Source organism: Parasteatoda tepidariorum, chromosome 6 (genome assembly GCF_982258835.1).
Source record: "Parasteatoda tepidariorum strain Cologne lab strain chromosome 6, Ptep-v5.0, whole genome shotgun sequence".
NCBI lineage: Eukaryota > Metazoa > Arthropoda > Arachnida > Araneae > Theridiidae > Parasteatoda > Parasteatoda tepidariorum.
Genome location: NC_141760.1, coordinates 85,382,757 through 85,405,703, shown reverse-complemented (window position 1 = coordinate 85,405,703; position 22,947 = coordinate 85,382,757). Strand labels below are relative to the sequence as shown.

The 22,947-nt window shown below is 30.3% G+C and overlaps 1 long non-coding RNA gene across 1 annotated transcript in view; it reads left to right on the top strand.

Annotated features, from left to right (window-relative positions):
- Nucleotides 1-22,529, top strand: part of LOC147808191 (uncharacterized) — a 213,274-nt gene extending 190,745 nt beyond the window's left edge. Inside the window, exon 3 of the long non-coding RNA XR_015434765.1 lies at nucleotides 21,684-22,529. This is a non-coding gene — a long non-coding RNA (uncharacterized LOC147808191). The remainder of the gene's footprint in view (nucleotides 1-21,683) is intronic.
- Nucleotides 22,530-22,947: the final 418 nt, after the last annotated feature.

Genomic DNA, 22,947 nt, shown 5'->3' with positions numbered 1-22,947 from the left:
AATAAAGATTCCATATCGATTTTTAAAGGCATTTTACTCTAGAGGTGGCAACAGAATTCTTTTCCATCATGATTTATAACACACCATCCGACCATAACAACGAAATCTAATAACTTAATTTGCTTCAATCGATGAGTAAATATATGTTTTATTTCATAATTGATTTCTGGTATAAATCTTAATAAAGGTATCAATTTATTGAAGTAGTTTGCGTATCATTTCAGATAAATCTATGTTTCGTGTCTTGTACTCATTAGAAATGATCAATATGGAAGAGGGAGTAAAGCAAATTCACAAAACCAATTTGATAGCATTAAGTATATTACTTTTGCTGTGCATTTAAGAATGGACATTTTGAAATATTATGATGTAAAAGGGATTATTCAGGAGTTGTATTTCTCAATTATTAAAATGTTCCCATGTAGATATTTCGTAATGTGAAAAGCCATCTATGTAAATTAATCACTTTAAATTTTGGATAACATGATTTTGATTTATCGGATTATGTTAAAAGCATCAATTAAATACGTATGAACTATTGATTGAATTATTTTACCTCTCAGTAAATAAATTCAATATTTTTAATCTTTAAGTTTAACTAATTTAATTTCAGTAAGAGATTAAGTTTGTTTCAGAGCATATTGTTAATAAAATTAAGGTTAAAAATAATGTAAACATTTTTATGAAGCAATTTCTCTCACAAATTTAAGGAGCATATACCAACCCCGATAATTAGAAATATCTTACGAATTTTAAAACTTTCACAATAAAGTTTTATGTTTCAAATTTGTTAATATATTTTAAAAAGCCTCTAAGTACTATCAAGATTTGTATAATTTTTTTATTCCAAAACTATTTTATGGTAACACTTACTTTTTGAGTAAAATATATTTTTCGGTTTCAGTTACTTTTTTAGTAAATATATTTTGCGGTCCCAGTTATATTTTGAGTAAAATATATTTTGCGGTTTAGATAGTTTTTATCAAATGCATAATCTTTCATAAGTGGATATTTTTCACAAAATTCGTGTTATGTTGAAAGTGTTTTTTCTGACAAATAGATGCGTTTTGACAATAGAACCTGGCTTCTGAGGGTAGCTAATACATAAATAAAGTACTTGGAACAATAGTGATATTATTCAAAGATTTTTCAGGAGTAAAATTCGCGCAATAATTAGTTTTCAGTATGATTTTCAATCAGGTAATTAACAAGTTGTTGACTTTAGCACTAGATGGCAACACAATGCACAAAACAGCATTTTATTTTATTTTATCACGGTCGTCATTTAACCCAATTTTTGAGCTTACGACTACCAATATTCAAATCCGTAGCCTTGTAATTTTGAACCTAATCTAGAAATAGGAAACTCCTAGATCAAGTAATAGGGGAAAATTTCCATCATGGAGGACTTTTTGATGGAACTAACCAACCAACTTGCGTTACATGGAGAGGAAAACCTCACACGGTTAGCCTGAAGCAAGGGGTCTCTAACCCGTGATCCGTCTACCACTGAGGATATTTTACGTCAGCACTGTGGTTGGTGCGTGTCGAGTGAGGAATTCATATCGTCTAGTCATCGCTGGGATGCGAACTGGGGTCACCTCATTGGGAGGTTAGAACTCTATCCCTTGTGCCACCACTGCTGTTTATTTAGTATTGTAACCATATGAGAATTGTATTTTTTCCTGGTACTATACTGTTTCGATAGATACTTGAATGCGGATTAGTTGTTAAACGAGGATGGCATAGGGTTTATGAAAATATTAAGATAAGCTATTCTCTTTTAAAAAGTTACATTTATAGATCAGTCGGTTTCTTGGTATTGTTTCCTAATAGATATTTTAGAAATTTCTAAAATTACCCCCAGATAGCAGCACAATATAAAAAAGAACTTATTGCTCACATGAAATTAGAGTATTTTGAACCAAAATTACTCTTTTGGAAATTATCATTTAATATACCCAGGCTTTTAATAGGCTCACCTCCTGTAGGCGCTAATAGCTCTTCATTTGTATAGGCATGAAATAAAATGAATGCGTTAAAGCAAGAAGGATAATAAATTTAGTTATGCTGTTGTCAATAATTCGAAAACAAGCTTTTGACACACTTACTTACTATTGAAGGAAATCAAAAATAATTACAAATAATCTTATGATCTAAGCAAACCTAAATTGAACTATAATACATAAATTGGTACCAATTTCGTGTGATAAAACTCGGGAAAATCAATCTCAAGGTCATTAGTTAGATATAAAATTTTAAGCAACACTTTCTTTTTTAAATAATTTTATCAAGAGACAGTTTCCCTTATCTTCAAAAGCGTTTTTTTTTTTTTTTTTATATTTCAGAAACGTCAATTTTTCAAAAATAGCTCGTAGATAAGAGAAGCTCATTATTTCCATAAAAACAAAATTTTTTCACCTGCAAAATTCAGACAAAGTAATTATGAAAGAAAAAAATAGCAGACTTTAAAAATTTGAAAAAGAATGCTTCCTTTTATTGCGTTAGATCCGAATAAAATTTGATAGTCCAAAAAGTTAAATAATTACCCGTTAATGATCAAAACGATTAAGCTTTTTCATTTTGCTTTCAATCGTATAAATTTTCATACTTTAAAAATGAATGACTAACAAAAGCTGGTTGATTCACCAGTTAGATAAAATGCTTTGTGAATTATTTTTAATTGTCTTAATAACGATCAACATTTTTAATGCTTGTTTCGATTATTTTGCAGAAAAATATGCAAACAATTTTCCCAATTATTTAAATTATGCAATCAATAAGTTTTAAATTACAGCTTTTTTCAACATAAGAATAATTAAATACACGTGTTAGAATAATATATATTTAATAAATAAAGTATTAAAATCAGAGAAGAATATGTAAAAAAAGAGATAAAAACTCTTCCTGGTATGATTTTTAATGTTTAATTGTATAAAAATAAATATTAAGAAGAATTGCTTTGATCCACGATCTGATTCAAGATTTCGACAGTTCCCGTTTTTGTCTTAATCTTTGTTATACTAATAGATTTTCTTCTGCTCAATTTAAGTTTAGTAATTATGTCAAAATATTTTTAAGACCATCACGAAGATTAGTCCTGCTCAGTAAGACATTTAGAAACAACAGAGGAAAATATTTCAATTGTTGTTAAAAAATATGAATTCCTTTGTTCTTTACCATAAAAATAAACTTTTTTCTTAAACATTACTTCCGGGATTTGGTCATGATTTTGGTCGAATTAACGATAAATTATGGTTTCATAATATGTGATAAAATTTTGTCAATATGAAAAATTTTACCGTGATACCTTAGAATATAACCTAAAAGCTATTTATTTGTTTAAATTCACTTTTCAGAATCATATTTTTTCTTATTGTATGGTAATTAGGACTGTAATTTTGAAAACCAAAATTTCCTGTAAACTGTTACCATAAGTGTGAACAGAAAAATTACCAAATGAATGGTTTAAATACCGTATTAACCCATTTTTTTATCACATTGAAAATGTTATTACCGTACAGTAAGGTAATTTTAGTATAAATTTTTTCCCCATATAAAACTTTTACATCAAATTTTACAACAAAAAAAAATGTTACAGTGAGATTGAAACTTTGGATAAAGAAAATGTACGAAATCCATCCTCCTATAACGTGTACCAAATAGTAAGGACAGAATATCATGGCATTCACGAATTTCTTTAAAAAAAATCATTTGAAGTCATAAAGTAATTTTTTTTAAAACCCTTTAATACCTTTTTTTTTAATTTTAGTAACACCGAAAATAAGATGAAGCCAAGTTCAAAATGACAATGAAAATGAAATATTTTATAGCTATGTTAATGGCCCACAGCTGACCTACGTTCAATTTAAACTTCATCACCAAACATTTTGTACCAACCATGCTTTCAAGACAGTTTAATGCTTATTGTATGCATACTTCGAAGTTCAAAGTTCAAATGCGGCACACCCTGATAGCCGTAGTACTAAAAAATGTTATCACCAAATAATAAATACCCTCCTCCTACACTTTTATGAAAAGTCATTTCCTAGAAAAAGAGTTCCCATGTCACTGAACTTTTGCAGCTCACCATAAAGATACTTTGTCATTCTTCAACAAGCCCGAGATCTCAAGACCCACCACGCTCAGCAACCTAAATTACAGTGTACTGTACAGGGGTGGGATGCAAGTATTCATTGCTCATTAGGGTGTTGAAGAGAGCAACTTTCACTGGGAGGACACCATTAAGGGTTTTGGGGTTGTCCTTGCTCCTTTCTCTTTATGCAGTCAATCTTCATTAAGTAATTACTGACAACATGGCCGGGGAAACGTTTCATTAATTTCTTTTCTCTTTTTAAGATTTTCTTATCTCCGAAGACATTCTTTGACGATTTGGTGAAAAAGCAGTGTCACAAGGTCGGGACATTATCCACCCTTTTAACCCTAAAATGAGTATAGGAAATCTTTTAAGGCAGTTGACTTTTTAATGGGATTATTCTTTGGAGGATAGAAATTTTGGTGCTTAATATATTCACGGAAACGTTATTGAGGGATATTTGACTGGTGATATATTAATTGAACATACTTTTTTGGTGGATAAATTGTGAAAAGCTCAACACGAAATGTATTTATAGAAAATTTATCACTGATAATTTATGAATAATAACGGAGATAACTAGTAAAAATATGACTGCATTTATTTATTTATAAAATAGTATAAGCCAATAGCGTGGGAACAATTTTTAAAATTCCTTTGAATATTCACTTCCATTCTTTGTATGTTCACAATCGAATTTAACTTTTTATATTGTATTAAAATTACATTTTACTTTTTAGAACTCGCAGCCATATTTTAGATTCTGTTTTTAAAATTGTTTATAAAATAATTACATTTTACTTTTTGGTACTTGCAGCTAAATTTTAGATTCTGTTTTTAAAATTATTACATTTTACTTTTTAGTACTAGCAGCTATATTTTACATTCTGTTTTTAAAATTGTTTGTAAAATTATTACATTTTACTTTTTATTACTCGCAGCTATATTTTAGATTCTGTTTTTAAAATTGTTTATAAAATTATTACATTTTACTTCTTAACACTCGCAGCTATATTTTAGATTCTGTTTTTAAAATTGTTTATAAAATTATTGCATTTTACTTTTTAGTACTCGCAGCTATATTTTAGATTCTGCTAAAATTTTTTATAAAACTATTACATTTTACTTTTTAGTACTCGCAGCTATATTTTAGATTCTGTCTTTAAAATTGCTTATAAAATTATTACATTTTACTTTTTAATACTCGCAGCCATATTTTAGATTCTGTTTTTAAAATTTTTTATAAAACTATGACATTTTACATTTTAGTATTCACAGCTATATTTTAGATTCTGTTTTTAAAATTGTTTATAAAATTATTACATTTTACTTTTTAATACTCGAAGACTGAAATGGTGACTGATGCACGTTAAATCTGTCGAGTCGCAAATTGCCATAACAAATCTGGGGGTACTGATCCAGGAGTTTCTTTGTCTTCTAGATTTATTTAAAATTACTAGGCTACTGAGTTGAACATTAGTAGTCGTAAACCCAAAAATTGGGTCGGAGCTGTTCAACGACTGATATAAAATAAAATAAAATATTGATTACCTGGTACTTAAGCTTAAAAAGGATTGGACGAAATTCAGTATATTATTGTTGTTTCAACAAGCTTATTGTTGTTTGAGTTGTACTATAAACCAAGATATTGTTATTGCAGTTTATCGCACTGATATTCCTAGTACTATAAGCTTACGAGAAAAAAAATATGGTTTAAAAAAAGTATTAATTGCTTATTTTATAGTTGTATCAATAGTATGTCGTATCAAGTAATTTTTTTTTAACAGTAAAGCTTTCTATTTCAATCTTAAATCTGGTTCAAAATAAAGCTTTGCTGTGCAAAGAAGAAATAGTTTTTAGTTAATTTTATTACTTAATATTTATTTATTATTATTCAACAAATACTTGAATTAATATAATTGAAAGAATAATTTTCTTCTGGGAATGTAACATAATTTTAGATTTTAAAGATTAAGTTTTATCGGAAAAAGAACGTTTCCATTTTTAAGCTATAATAACGGTACCTCAAACCATAATTCGGCGAAAACAATTTACTGTAACATCAATAGGAAAATTGTTTCCATTGCGCATTATAAAAAATTTCGAATCAAATTCGTGTAAAAAATACCGAAACTAAGGGTGCTGTTAATTTTTATCGGAACATGTTACGGAATAAAAATTCTGATACAGTATAATTTTTACAGTAATATTTAGTGTAGAATCACTTTAATTAAATGAATATTACTGGAACAATTACGATATAATACTTTACGATAAAAATCAATTTCACGGATGATATACCCAAACTGACGGCACTTTACGCCGTAGTTACACGGCAATTTACACCGTAATTTGATATAGATTTTTTTTTCAGTGTAGTAGTGTATGATAAAGTTTAAGATAGTACGAAGAATAAGGTTTCACTTAGCATCACAATAAGATTTCAGCAAACTCGAATGATGTTTCAAAATAACGCTTAATGAAAATTAGCACGTTTTAAAATTAAAACTACAATTCATTTTAGCTTGGCGTTCCTAAATTGTGTAATTTTATGAACTATTCTGTTAAAAAAAACTCAATTTTGTTTCCAAATTTTTGACTGTTTTTATTTATTTATTTATTACTAATTTTTTAATTCTTTCGCTCAGAAATCTTCCAATTAGTTTTTATCTAAGACTTCAAAATATCTTATAGCAATATATAAGTTGCTGAAAACTTTTGACCCAGGAATTAATAGGTTAATAGGCCCAACTATGAAAATGAGCCAATAGTTTAAGTGTACGCATGTGGGTAAAATTGTTTACCAATCATTAGCGTATTTCGGAAAGTATCTTTCACAGCGAATAATTACGAACAATGCTTATTATGCTTTCACTCTTTTCTCTTTAATCTTCATTAGGTAATTACTGACAAGAAGAGGTTAGGTCACGTTCAATTATTTTTATTTATATTTCCTTATCTTTAAAGACATCCGTTGATGCCTTGATGAAAGAGGGTGAGGTTTTAAACTGAAAACTCGAATCACGCTATCAACTTTTTTTTTCTAAATCTCGAATAAAATTTCGGAAATCTAATTAGATTTTTAATAAAAAAAGTTTTTTTTTTTCAATGGCAAGAAAAAGTATTCAAATATATATTCTAAAATGATAAGGAAGTGAATTTTATGAATAATATTTGACGTGAAAAAGCAATTTAATTTAAATATTTTAAAGAGATAATGATATTTTAAAATAACGGTTAATGAGTAAGTAATGTAAAATAAAGTAGCTTTCGTAGTAAAAACCTCTTAGTACCGGCTTTTTTTTTATTACAATGACATTTATGTGACATTTTTGGCTTTTTATTTAATAGGATGCTTCATTTTTCAGCTTTTATTTTTGGATCGAAATGTATTACCCGCCAAAAAGAGCTAATACAGAGGGACATTTTAGATATAATCATTTTTTCAAATCAAATAGTATGAAATAGCCTTAAAAATTCGAATTTTCTAATAAAAACAAAGTTATTTGAATTAAAACTGTCATAATTTTGGGTTAGGATGCATCATTTCATTGAAAAATTTGTTTTTATCCACTAATTAAAAGTTAAAAACCCTTGATGGAGAACTAAGATGCCTCCACTGTAGGTTTAAATTGAACGATAACTTGGTACATGTGCAGCAATGTTACCCGTACATTTCAGATCTCAACAGATATGTGCTGAATTTAGGGCTTCTCATGTAGGATATTGATTTATATTTATAGGATATCATGTAGGATCCAACCTTATGTAGGATATTGATTTATATTTAGGTAGAGTTTGCCAAAAAAGTAAAGTCGGTTTTATGATGCCATCTCCAGCGTCACTGCTACATGCTTGTTAAACATGCTTCTGTAACCAATTTTACTATCCATTCTACTGCAACAGTATAGCGCAAATAGGTGGTGAAGGATTTTTACAGCATTGTGTGAACGTTTTTTAATTAGTTCTTTTTTAATAAATTTTTTTTTGTTTGATTCTTATGATCGGTGGAATATACCAGTGCTTTTCGGTTGAATCATTTTTATATAATCCTTCGCACCAAAGTTTGGTTGTTCAATGATATCACATTGAGTGGAATAAAAAAAATCCCTATGTCTTGTTGTTGAGCAACATGCATCTCAATCAGCACAACTTGGCGAACAAGTTCAAAATCAACCATCCTAACGAAAAGAACAGTTTTAGAGCAAAATAATAAACTGAACTCAGTTGCGCGACAGCCCATGGAGGGCCAAGGCCTACTGTGCCCATCTCAGTTTTCTTGACCTTAGGCTTTGGGAGCGACCTTCTAAAAATAAAAAATAGACTAAGCCTGATAAGCCTGATCTATTGATAAATAATTAGGCTTCTGAAAGATCTAATTCACGCAATTAAAATAAATAGATACCGTGGATGGCATCTTGATGCTGTATTAGATCATTTTATAAACTGTAACTGTTCTTCAGACCAGGCTTCGCCTCACCACATCCTCGCATGCCTGGGGCTCACCAAACAGGATTTAGCAGATGATCCATTGATGGTGTTGGATTTTTTTGAGGGTGTGCAACGTCATGGACCTGGTCTAGCACTGCTGGCCAATGGGAGCATGCAACAACAACAACAACATAAACTGTAATGTATGTCCTATCTTTATTTTAAAAAATTCTTTTGGTTTCTTAGTTATGTTCAATCTTAAAACTATGTTTGCTCTGGTCAAACACGGAATTTTGTGCAGTTTGCCGTGTTTATTGAAGCAAGAGCTGTCGGCATTCTACAAATTTAGTGTCCTTTTGTATATAGAGCAATTACGTCAGGTTGTTAATGTGTTTTCTGAATTCATTACTACCGAAGAAAGTCACGATTAATTAGTTGAAATGGAACGCTTGCAAGCTTTTCGAAGGCAGATAGTTTGGAACATTTCGGGCCTGCATTAGAATGATGGCTTTGCATATTTCTCTCAATCTGCTCAACCTGTGTGAAGGCATCTAGTCCAATGCTCATAATATATTTTCTCGTCTAAATATTTAGAAAATAAGAATTTCGCCACATTCCATATAGGTAAATACTTACCTTGTCCACACGCACATCCAGAAGATACTCTTCTTCCGGGATGACAGAGTTCCGACTTGCTGTTCAACTAGATATAATACAATGCAATACAATTCAATAATATTGAAAGTGCTTGACATGACGAGAATTATAATCTGCATCATTCCTCAGCTCATGCTTTTTTTCTTTGAACTAACTAACCAATAATCGCTCCTTTTTTGTGTGATTAATCTCAAGTTTAGAGACATCTTGATACCCCATATCCCCCACCAGAATTCTCCTTCCGAAGGTGGAAAATATTGCTCTTAACTAAAATTTTTCAAAACAAGTATACTTACAAAAGTAGTGCGTAAATTTATGTATCATTTTACCCATATTTTTTAACACTTGCAACATATGTTGTAAAAAACTGGAAAAACTGCATATCACCGGAATCAAACACTGGCTACGGTCCGGTTAGTGAGCGAGTGGGTGACGTCTTTGATCAGCCTGCGAAGAGATCGAGGCTGCATTTTATCAGTCCTCGTTAAACTGTTCTAACGTAAAATATTAGACTTCGCAAGCAGATCGTTGGGCTACTTCTGCCAGAGAGCCTTCCATCCTCTCCGCAGAAGATAAAAATTGTCGCACGTCTTCGAATCACCCTCATGGATCTTTCCCAAATCGTCGCCAATAGCCCATTCTTCAGCTCTAGTGCAACATAAATAAACAACACCACTACTAAAGAAGCTTTAAGCATAACTACACAACTTTTCCTTTATTTAAAGACAATTCGATGCAAAAATTTAATACTGTCTGTAAGATTAGTTGATCCAGGATTAGTAACAAGCAGATCGGTTTATTTTCCTAAGGCAATTTACTTGTCATCGATATAAGTTCTGCAATAGCCTTTTTCTAGTGTTTTGAAAAAAAGCACCCTGTTAACATTTTTATAGAAGGATCTAAATAAAGATATTTTGAGTTTGATTGTTATTATCTGATCTTAAGAAAAGAATTTCTCTCATATCTTCATCTTTCGAAAGGGTTCCTGTTTTATAGAATGAGGGAGACTAGTAGTTTAGCTGGGGTTGGCTTCTCAGTGACTTGCATGATTTTGGAGTATCATTTAGTCGTGATCTACGTCTTGAGTAGTTAGCAGAGTGTATCAGGTCATAGTTCCAGAGAATGATAAGCATGTCTCCAGGTTAAGTGGCTACCAGAACATTTTATACATTTGAGTGGTTATCGCACATACGATGCGTCAGGCAGACATCTCGGCTGAGGCATCACTTAAACTGATGTTTCCATTCGTCGATTCTCTTAGATCCAATTATAGTGTTTTGAAGTTGGTATCTTTGCAGATTTCTCTAGTAGAGTTCATAGGAGTAAAAATTGGCAGAAATAATGAAAGGCTCACAATACTCGTCTAGTCTCTTTTAAAATTTCCTAAAATTTGAAGTCGTGATTTTAGTTCTGAGCAGATAAGCAATAATTTCCTCAGATGCAGTATCTGTTGCAATTCATCTGAGCTCATAGTGATCTAGTACGGGTTGGTATCTCTACGGAATTGTTTTCCGGATATTTAGCTGCAGAAGTTTCTTCAGGCTTATCAGTTTCTCTTGGCATAGTCGCAATTATGTTGGATATTACAGTATTGCGTTTTTCCTTGCTTTTCATGTTAGTCTGAGTTCAATCTGTTTCAAGAATCTCTTGAGAGTTTTCCTTGGGTGATGTTATTGCTGCAGGTTGCTGTATCATACTTTCTGATTTCTCCTAATCGTTAATTTTCTCTACAGATGGAAGGTTTTTCTTTTCAAATATTAATATATAACCATTCACATTCTAATTCAGCAAGAATGTAACAACGTTGAGTTGAGTTACGTTAAGTCCAATAATTCAGGTTTTCATACATGGAAATCTAATATTTGGTTTCATCCAGTTGTTCCTTTTAAAAGGTGATATCACGATTGACGTTTTCCTTGAAGAATTTCACTTGGTACCTGTCATTCTGTATATTTGGATATAATTCTTCTGGTGTTGGCTTCAATGTAACTTCCATCTTAACAGGTGCCTCTCGTTGGGATATGGACATATTTGCATGACTTAAAGCCAGAACCATCTTTCAGTAGTCAGTTGTTGATAAAATTTCCTTTCTCAGAGCTAGTTATAAATCAATCGCACTATGAAAAGACAGGGAGTGATCTTCAGTATTTTCTTTGATGATCATTGTCATTGCTGCAAAATCCCTATTAATTGCTCTAATTTCTTTAAAGAAGCTGTTATTGCTCTTCTTTTTGCCACTTCTTCTGATATTATAAAAGTCTACGTAAAAATGCGTTTTTTTTTTTTTTTTTTTTTTTTTTTAAAGCTTTTTCCTCGGTTTCTAAATCCTATTCCAAAATCCGATTCCGTGTCCGAGTACAATTCCAGTCCGATTACAATTTAGTGGTGAACTAAAGCAATGTTTCCATCTAAAGAAATAGAATTTATATTGTTATGATCTAAATATTTAAGAATTTAATATGTCTATCAATTACTATCAGATTTGTTTACTTTGGCAGTATGGAATAAATTATTAACATTAAATTTTAACTGACAATATTTATTTGGTTTCTAAATGCTGCTTTTAAATACCATAACATTATTTTCTTCGAATTTATTTGTAATTTAAAAGTGTTTCACCGTAATAAATTAATTTTGTTTAGATTAAAGAATCATTTTGACTAGTATATAAAATAGTATGGGTACCGTGTTTCACACACAAAAGGCCAGATTGTCATTTCCGTTAAACTCTCATTGAAAAAAAAAATCTATTTTTAGGCAATAAATTTTGGAAGAGGTTCATATGATGCACTCTATTTACTATTAAGATTTGAACATAACAATATTGGAATTGGTCATCATTATTATAACTATTCACATGTAACTGGTGTAAATCATTAAGGATCAGTGAACTAGGCAAAACTCAATAACTAAAAAGTGAGAAATTAAAAAAATATAAGCAAGTCTGCAAAATTTATAAAAGGTATATTAATATGGAAGTGATTACCAAGATAAAATTTCCATATTTAATGTGTTTCAGTACTAATATTTATAATCTTGGACCATAGTTGTTTATAAATACTTTTATGATAAAGGAGCAAAGTATTCAGTCACATTGGCTTGAGAATAATGCATTTTAATCACGACGTTAAATACTCAGCAAGGAAATTTTTTCTTCAAACATTCACACTCGCACAGAAATTGAGAGTTTTTTTGTTTTTTTGATTCTGCGGAGACATCATTGGCGTCTTTATACAATCTTCACATACGTTTACTGCAGCCAATAGTCAATAACACTGTACTTTTATTCATTATCGAACATTGTTTTTTTTTTTGTTTGCCGTTTTTTTCCTCTTCCTTTAAAGCAATATATTTAACCATTCCTGTATTAAATGACCTTTACAGATTCTTGTATTAGTTATAAAATGCAATTAAAAATTCATCTAAAGCTATGTTAGATATGGTGTAGTCACACAAAATCTAAAGGTGAATATATTATTTTGATAAAAACCTAGTAACAGGAGAAAAAATTAGTTTCTTGTGAAACACCACTAAGCTATATTAATTAGATAGAAAACGGTGGTAACATTAAAAATCGATAAGAAAAATAAATTATTTCGTTTCAATACTTTTTATTGAAGAAATAAAGGTGCATATCATATATGTGATTACTGCCTTAGTTTAAAAAATATTTTGTAATTTTTATTAAACTTAATTGCCTTAAAAAATTTAATTTTCAATTTCCTAGTGTACAGTGAAAGTATACGTTTGATACGTAAAGTATTCATCATCATTAATTAATCATTTAGTTTTCCACAATTTTACAAATATTTAATCAGCACCTAAATAAAAAAAATAAATCTCGTTTTAACCAATTTACCGTGTTTGACGAGTACCAAAATTCTATTGTGGTGTGTTATGCGCATATACTCGTCGTGTAAAATAAAAAACTACCATTGTTAATCAAAATCCGAAATTTGAATAAAATATGTTGACAAAATTATTTTGTTGTGTGTTTTCTTTGCATTAATAATGAAACAACTGAATATTTCATATTGTAGGACAAAGGAAAGCTCGCAACCAGAAACTAATTAACCTACCCGTTGAATTACGTTAACAATTAGCAAGATGAATAGTAACACTTTTTTCTATATAGTTGAGTCTTTGATATTCTTGAATTTAATACAAGAATCCGAAGCTTTCGATCTAAAAGCTCTCATTCCTTTGCTGTTGAAACAGAGCTGAATAATAGATTTGGAGAAAAAAGAAAAACTGATTGCAAAACCATTTCATTTATAGCTGGATTTTGTGAAGAGTAAAAGAAGCTCTTACTGCTTATAAGTATAAAATATTCATCACTATTTATTAAATCTCGGTTAAAAAAAACAGTCCTACATGCATGATATTATTCTTAAGGAAACTTGGTTGTATGTTTTCGCAAAATTTACGATGGGACACTTTATCCAACGTTCGGCGCTCCAATACGTCAGTGATTTATTTTAACTCAATGACGTATGACGTTGAAGGTTTTCTAAAACTAATTGGTTAAGGGAGTAGTTTGCAAAAATTTTCAATTTTTGTAGATGATACTCGAGAGAAAAATACTTGAAAACCACTTATGTCGATTTATGAATATATTAAAAATCTCACCACCACTATAGATGCCGAATCGCAAGCAGCGCTCTCCGAATTTGTTGGTGAGAACTAGGGAGTAACGACCGCGAAGTTTTTGCTTCGGTCTTAAAAAGGTGATCACAACTCTCCCTAGTTCTTTTTTGATGTCAATGCTCTTCTTTTTTATGATCTTTCCATTTCTGAAAAGCTTAACTTCAACCGGAGGAAAGCCTGTAATTGAAATTGAATCATTATATACTTTTTCCAATGTCAGAGCTAGGGTCCAATGTCTCTCCAAATATGATGCTGAATAACCCAAGCATTTGTGCGAAGGTATTCTTTATTTTAAGTTAATATCAAAACGAGATTTCATACACTCTTTAAATCTAAACCCCTATAATTCAAAAAGCTTACATCAAACTCACGCGCATTCACTCCATTAAACTCCAATGAGCATACCATCATAAAACATTTATTTCCAAAAACACTAATGATTTTCAATATTGTCAATAAATTGTTTACTTGGTGTGTGAGTTGTCGTGAATTTTTTTGTTGTCTTCTGCAATGCTATACATTTACAGAGACAAATATTGCACGTCAAAATGTGTTAGCTATGTTTTTAGCTATGAAAAGAGAATAGTGTTATATATTTTATATATTTTTTTAATTCTCTGCGACTGCAGCAAATGGTTTTCTTATGTAGTTTTTTTTTCCGCTTCTGCTTTGTTAAGACAAGTTCGAATTCGTCTCTTTATTCTCTTGATTTTAAAACTAATTTTAGTTTAAGAATTAGTATGTATGCATCCTAAACTAACTGTTCTTACTTCAAATTAGATCGTAAACGTAAATTTTCTGAATCTGACGAGCATCATATTATACTGTTGTTTTAAATTTTAGAGATACTGAATAACAAAAAAGATGGAAGCTACATCACACCAAGAACATTTTTGGTGTTTCGCTATACCAGGTGAAGTGAAACACTAAGAACCAAGCGTGTATCTATAGTGCTTCACAATACACTTTGGTGTAAAGAACTTGCCTCCATTTTTGGTGTTAAGATGCACTGAAATTTATTTTACACTGTACAGCAATCGAATTATGTATAGTGTGTTTTGAAATTTTCTTTCAAGGATTTAAATTAAAATGAATTATCTATATCAGGTTTATATATCTCTCAGACCTATGTAAATACTTCAACAAATAGTTAGAGTATTTATTATTTATTTAAGCGTGTTTTGTAAACGAAAATATACAACTCTCCAGAAAATCTGAAGAACCATATTAAACTCCGATTTTTGATTTTTCGCCCCTAAATCTCTGGAGAACCAGTCCACAAGCAAATGGTATTTAAAAATTATATTATGAACATAAAATCTTTTTTTTATTCTTACATAAAAAAAATTAATATGTAAGAAAACAACAAAATTTAATTTTTTGCTTCATGCGTGTTTGCTAGTTATAGTTGCACAACTATTTTTGAAACATTCTATAAATTAAAAGTGTTGAGGTTTATTGAAAGAAATTAAACAAATAATTGTTGAGACATTTTGCACAGCATTTACTTTTCCTCTAAGTTGTAACGTCAACTTTAAACATCTAAGCATTTGTATCAAAATTTTCCAACAGATCGCAATATTGATAAAGAATAGAGAATAAAGGTGGCTTTACGGTTAACATAAGACAAACTCCATACAAAATGTCTTTATTTACATATAAATTACTTAATATTTTTACTTAGTTCTTTAAATGAACTAAGTGCAATAATAATCGAAACATCATAGTTTTTACTGCTTTTAAAATTTGTTACTGATAATTTACTGTTGTTGAAAGTTTAACTGAAAATTTAAAGCATTTCTTTTCTCAAATTCAAAACTCAGGTTAAAAAGCTTCATGTTCACAGACTCTTTTTTTTTTGTTTCGTTAAACTCAGAACATGAAAAGTTATGAGAAGGAAATTAAGATTCTGTACGTATCACTTTTGACATTAAAAAAAAATCAAAAAATTTGAAAGAATTTGACAACAAAGATCATTAAAATGACATTATAAAAGCATAAATAATGAAAATATTTTACTTGCATATCCAAAGACAGCAACTAAAGGCTGTTTTTTTGGACCAAAATAGATGTTTTTATCGATCCAAATGTCAGGTGGAAGACCTATGCAAAGAAGAGAAAAGCTTTATTTTATTAGTGTTGGATTATTTTAAACTCAATTACTTGTCAAATAATTCTAATGAAAAAAATTTAGTTCTAGTTCCTGATGCGTAACAAGCAGATTTAATACGCAGATTCTTAACAAATATAAGGTATACAAATTTCAGCTCCATTTAAAAGAATTTAAATTTAAATAACAAAATACAAAGTTTAATGGATATCGAACGAATAGTTCTCCCTCTTTCTCTCTCACTCCCTCTTTATTTATATATATATATATACTAGGAGGCTTCGCCCCCTGCTCGCTGGCGCTCGCGAACCCCGAAACTGCTTTCGCAGTTCATTTCGGATTGCTTCGCAATCCGATGCTCGCTTTGCTCGCTCATTGGATACGTTCTTAACGTCTAGCTTTTGTATACTTTTTTGAACACTGACGTTCCGAAAACTTTTAACTGTAGAAAATTCTAAACCTGTGCATTTCAATATTAATTTGAAATTGCAAGCAGTTCACATATTTTTCTTAAACGACTGTTCTAAATTTCAGTTGTTGAGAAAAGTAACTGTTGCAAGTTTTGTTTTAAAGTCTTTCCCACCAGAGGGCTAAAACCATGTGTTGTAAAACAATATGAAATAGGACTGAACGCCGGATGTAAAGCATCGGCTTCGATGAAGATAATTTTGTGACAATTTTTTTGATAATTCGGTGAGAATTCACCCGACTAGCCATATGATGCTCACTACGTGCTCTTGCGCGCCTAAGACTATCAATTAAAACGTATTGGCGTTTTATATAATATATATATATATATATATATATATATATATATATATATATATATATATATATATATATATATATGCAGAGAGAGAAAAAAAACATGGATAGAATAGCGAAAAAAGAAAAAAAATATTAAAATAAAATAAATCAAAATAACACAAGAAATAATAGAAAAAATTTCAATGAAAATCTGGAAAAAAAAAAGAAAGAAAAAAGATAATATCTTCCTCAGCTCACGCGATTATATCCGCAAAAACAAGTGCGTTCTAATATTGTATCAATGTAGCCAAGGCAAAATATATCAATACAGTAGTGTGAGGAGCACCCCAAAACTTTTACACACATTAAGTAATAAATATCAAGTAAAAAACGGGGGGGAATCAACAAAAAAGCTGTGATAGCCTTAGTAGGATTACTTGTTATACATTGGTCAAAGGCTTTTTCTTTCCGTATTGACTCCATTAAACGCCACAACATTTCAAATCATGGGTTGCAAATACTGTCTCAATTGATATTTGTTGTCGGATTGATTTTCATATCCTGCCTATGTACGTGTTTCAAGTTGTCCCTAATTACTTTTCCTTCTTCAGCAGTCATACTTGTATTAAAATCACAGTTAAGTCAGTAGTCAGTCGTAATTGAAAATATCGTCTGCACTAATTAATTAGCTTAGTATAGGTCAAATTAAGGAACCTTTAAGATTGAGTCCAAGAACGTGAAGATTCGATTGAAAATTATGCAAGGGATTCGTTTTTTTTTCGCACTGTACATAATGCTGTACACAGTATGCACTGTACATAATGTTTTTAGCTATCTAATATATTGTTTGTATATTATATATACACTACTTTAAAATGATATTAAAAAAGGAAGAACGATAAGTTAAGGTATACCTTTGGGCCTTTCCCTGGGAGCTCCGAAGAACTCAGAAAAATCATCATCGAGAACATCTTGTTCTCTATCTGAAACAAATAAAAATGTATGCAAAATTAAAAAAAAAGCAAAAAAAGCAAATTTATTTTCTATTTCACTCTAAAACAAATCCATCAATCTATTGTTAAAAAAGTGCGGCACATTTTGGTAAACGTTTGTTATATTTTATTAGTTTAATAAGTAATAGTCGAATACATTTTGAATCTTAAGATGTAAAACTTTTTAAATTATGTGATTTCACATGACAAAATAGGAAATTTGAGAGAAATGAGTCGAATAGTTCCTGAGAAATCGAGTTTTAAAATTCAATTACTCAATAACCATTCAAGTAACTTCACTCAAATTTTGTATTATGCCATATAAAGTTAAAACCTTTAAAATTGATTATAAAATTGTATATCTTACAATTTAAAATTTAAAGAGCCATTACATTATGTCCATCCTCCATCTATAACAATGGGTTCGCCCAGGATTTCATGGTTTCTCACCCAAGAACAATGTTTTCATGGGGCACATTGGAATCCATAGTCCTCGTAGAACAATCCCTGACGTCTGTAGGCTACTTGAACATAGCTGCAGATCAGGTTTACCCATTCATGGCAACAGTTTTTCCTGCGGAGGATGGTGTTTACCAACAGGATAACGCACCATGTCATAAGGGTCGAATCGTCATGGATTGGTTCGAGGAACATTCCAGTGACTTTCAAGTCATGTCTTGGCCCCCAAATTCACCTGACCTTAATCCAATAGAGCATTTGTGGTCCTACTTGGAAAACCAAATTTGTGCTGCCACGCTAACCCTTCGTAATGTGAGGGAATTGCAGGACCAGTTGGTGAGCGCTTGGTACCAGATACCTCAGACTACCTATCAGCACCTTGTGGAATCAATGCCACAGCGGGTGCTAGCATTTTTGAGTTCTAAAGATGGTCCTTCCTGTTATTAGTAGGGTGGTCATAATGTAATGGCTCTTCGGTGTACATTTCGCGTTATTTTGAAACATCGTTCGAGTTTGCTGTAATCTTAATGTGGTGCTAAGTGAAACCATAATCTTCGTACGATCTTCAACTTTATTATACAATACTACACTATAAAAAATTGCGGATCAAATTAGGGTGTAAATTGTGTTGTAACTATAGTGCAAAGTGCCGTCAGTTTGGGTATATCATCTGTAAAATCTATTTTTATCGTAAAATATTATATCGTAATTGTTCCAGTAATATTCATTTAATTAAAGTGATTCTACCTTAATTATTACTGTAAAAATTACGCTATATCAGAATTTTCAGGCTCTTCGGTGTGTATAGATAACATTAATTTTAATGTTATGAAGTTCTTGTTTCAAAATTATTTAAAAAATATTCATCTCTATTAACAAGTCTCACACCTAAATACTTATTTTCAAAAAACTTGTATTTTATTATAATTGGATCCTGCAAAGTTACGTTAGATGTTGTGACGGTATTTCAGTAGATTTGTACATCATCGAATGACTTTTTGTAGCTTGTTTAACGGGGGATGGGGAATGATTACATGTACGAATATATGATTGCATTACACTTCTTTAAAAAAAAGTTTCTTCAAGAAAAGTCTATGCTAATATGATAGCCAGGTTTCATAAACTAAATACATTATAAATAAGTGAAACAATGTTTTAAAAGTTATAAACAGGTCGTACTATTGTCTTATAAATGTATACTTTCTTATAGTTTCCTTCTAGACTTTTAATTCAGTATATATTTAAAAGTTTGAGAAAATAGAAGCGTTAACTACTGAATACATTCAATGATTGCTCTTTAAATGCAATGTGCATTATTTAAAATGTATTTAAAAAAAGTTTTGTAACTAGATTCTTAAAGTCTGAAACTTAAAGTATGATCTTGATTGGCACTTACCATCGCGACTCAAGCAAAAGCATGAAAACATTCTAGACATGATTTTACAACCTACAGGTATGCAATCTCAAATAAGAATGAAATTGCTTAATTCTGTTGCAATTTATCTGTCCCAGCAACAATACTTAATATAAAAACATTGTTGAAATGTACATTGATTTCGTAATTTTTAAAAATATTAAAAAATCTTTTACAATTTCAACAATGATATTATTGAAAATATCATTGTTGAAATCTAATTATAACTATATTCATTGTTCTCAAAACTAATGCTACATATGCTTTTCTTTGTAGTTTTTACAACAAGTTCCGAAATGAAGCTTAATATAGGAATAGATTTAGGCTAGAAAATACATTGTTATTAAATTACTGTTTAAGATTGGGTAAAAGTTTGATAAGAAACATATGATATATATTTAGAAATATGCAGCATATTTGTTAAGGGTAATCACCCCCCCCCCCCAAAGCAAAAATTTTTTTTTTTCAAATCCTTCACAGTGTAACAAATTCTAATAAAATTACCGTACTGTATAGTAATGACATTTCTGGTAAGAAAAAAATAAAATAAAAAATCATGATTTTGGTAATAAAAACCAAAATATATGGTACTTAACCAATCATTTGATAATTTTTCCGTTTATAAGGTTGGAGTTTACCGAAATTTCTGGTTTTTAAAATAATAGTTCGTATTAACACACATTTAGCATACGATACAAACCTGAAAAATTAACTTCATTGAATAAATAGACTATATGCAATGCTCTAAGGTATTGCACTGTTTCTTGTATTAAAAACTATTTATTCGCACGCAAGCATTTGTAACGATATATTTAATAGAACTAAATTTTGCCTTAAATTTGAACACCCTACAGGAAGAAAAGTTCCAATAAAACTATTGTGGTGTATGGTAATGACAGTTTTGGTAAAGAAAGTCATAATGAACCGAAAATAAACAATGTTTAAACCATGTATTTGGTAATTTTCTGTTCATATTGTAACTACGATTTACCAGAAATTATCGTTTTAAAAATTCTAGTTTGTAATACAAAACGTTTTGTAAGAAAATTCAAAAAAGGTTAAAAATCCGAGTAAATTGTTATAACGGCATGCTATTAAGTACTTTGATAAAATTACTAAATTTTACCACAGTTTCCAAATTTCATCAAATATTAAAAAAAACATATTTTGTTGTCTATTTTACCAAAATCATTACCAAAGCACTTTTTTGAAAATTACCTGCTTTATAGTGTTCCCATAAAGCCAGAAACAAGGTAAATTCTACCGTATTCTGGTAGTTTTGACCATAGTTTTTTTTCTCAATATGGTATCCTCAGCCGCAATAAATGTGTTTTCAGTGACATAAAATTACCGGTAAATATTTAGAATTGCATAAGCGTATCTCATCAAGAGCAGACTCTTGTGACAGTTATGGCACCGGAATTATTTCGCAGTCTTGATTCTGCAGGAAAAAATTCTAGTATTTATTACTCTACCACCAGGTCATATAAGCAAATGAAAGCATAATTAAATTAAAAGCTTGTAGACAAAATTTAATTTTCCAACAATATTATGAGAACCGGAATTGAATCACTGTATGTCGAAAGAGATTCGGTCCTGTTTTCTTCTTTTCGTATGGCACCTGAGCTTGCGGCGTCTGAACTATTAAACAAGTGTGATTCTACAGGAAGGAATTGCAAGGGTTTATTACTGCACCACCAGTTCATGTAAGCAAATGGAAGAATAAATAAAACGAAGAGCTTATACAAAAATTTAATCTCCCGAAAATATTATGAGAACCAGTACTGAATCGCTGTATGAAGAAAACGATTCAATCTTATTTATACTTCTTTTTGAAAAATCTAAAGAGAAAATATATTTCCCACTTCTCTTACAACTACAAAAAAATTGAAAAGAAAATTAGGTTTACGATGCAGAGTCTCGGTGCTGCCATCTAGCGTGGCAGAAACTAGACGTCCAAATTAACGCGGTCAACGGTATCTCACCCATTGTGTTGGTCCTGAAAAAGTGGATACCACTTCTGGAGAACGCACTAGGTCTGCTCATCGGGAAGACTGATTGTGCAGCTCACAGGAAATTTTAAAAAGAATAAATTAATGTCTAGATTTATATAACTTTTTTTTTTTTTAGATTTTCCACTCTGATAAAAAAGAACAACAGAAAATGGTATTTTTTCATCTTCTTCGAAAAGTAGTAAGCAGTTAGAAGCCCTTTTTGAGCCACCTTTCAGTTTGGCCGTCCTTCAATTTGGCCACTTTTACGTCTCGCCCTCTTTCCGTGCCACATGTTCAAAGAAATAAACAACAGTGAAGTTTCAATTGTTCGAAGCAGCTTTCGAGTATGCAACTGTGATGCCAAAGATGGTATCATGACTCAGCAAGCCAACCAAAACTTCAATTGAAATTATAATTTATGAAATTTACCTGGACACTGTTATTTAAATTAATTAAGGAGGTCCACATGTTCCTGGTTTGTTCGATAAGGGTAATTAAGAATTTTTCGATGCAGCCACCTATAGCATGGTGTACTTCTGAATCGCTTGAATAGCACCAGTGGCTAATTGAGGCGTTCTATTTTGATTTCGAGGGATGCATTACTGTCCGAAGGGCATTAAACTAGTATTCTGAAAAATGAGCTTAAACGATCTGAAAGTACTAAAAATTTCATTTCCACCAAGTGTAATTACAAGAATTATTTACAAGAAGTTGCAATTTATGTAGAATACAGCAAAATTTTAGTTATTATTCTTTTCAGCATATTTTCTTTGGAAACAGTCTAAATTTAAAACTAACAACCATTTATTGTTACAAATATTATCAGGTGAAACAGAAATTAAACTTAAAAAATAGTGAAAAATTCATTAATTGCAATTTAGGTAGAAAAACAGAAAAATTTCAGTACTTATCCTCTTAAGCTTATTTTTTTTAAAAATTGTCTGCCTAATTTAAAGAAAAAAAAAAAAAAAAAAAAAAAAAAAAAAAAAACATTTGTTGTAAAACACATTCAGGTAAAACACAAATAAAATTCAGAGAATAGTTAAAAATCAATGAATTGAAATTTAAGAAGAAAACAGCAAAGTTTTAGTTATTATTCACTTGAGCTTATTTTTTTAATGTAAAAATGTAAAAATTAACGTGAAAAACATGATTTGCCAAATAACTTTGCTATTCTAAAAATTTTCATTATATCATAGTTTGGTTAATATTGGTTCGGTATAATTAGTGTACATATTTCTGACTTCATTAAACAATCATATTTTTTTAAACTTCTATAATAAAGAAAAGAATATATTAAACATTTTTAATCTTGATTAAGTAGAACCACCAACTATTTTTCAAATGATTAAGCGTCCTAAAGTTCGTATGATCGTTACGCCAAGTATATAAAAGCAGCA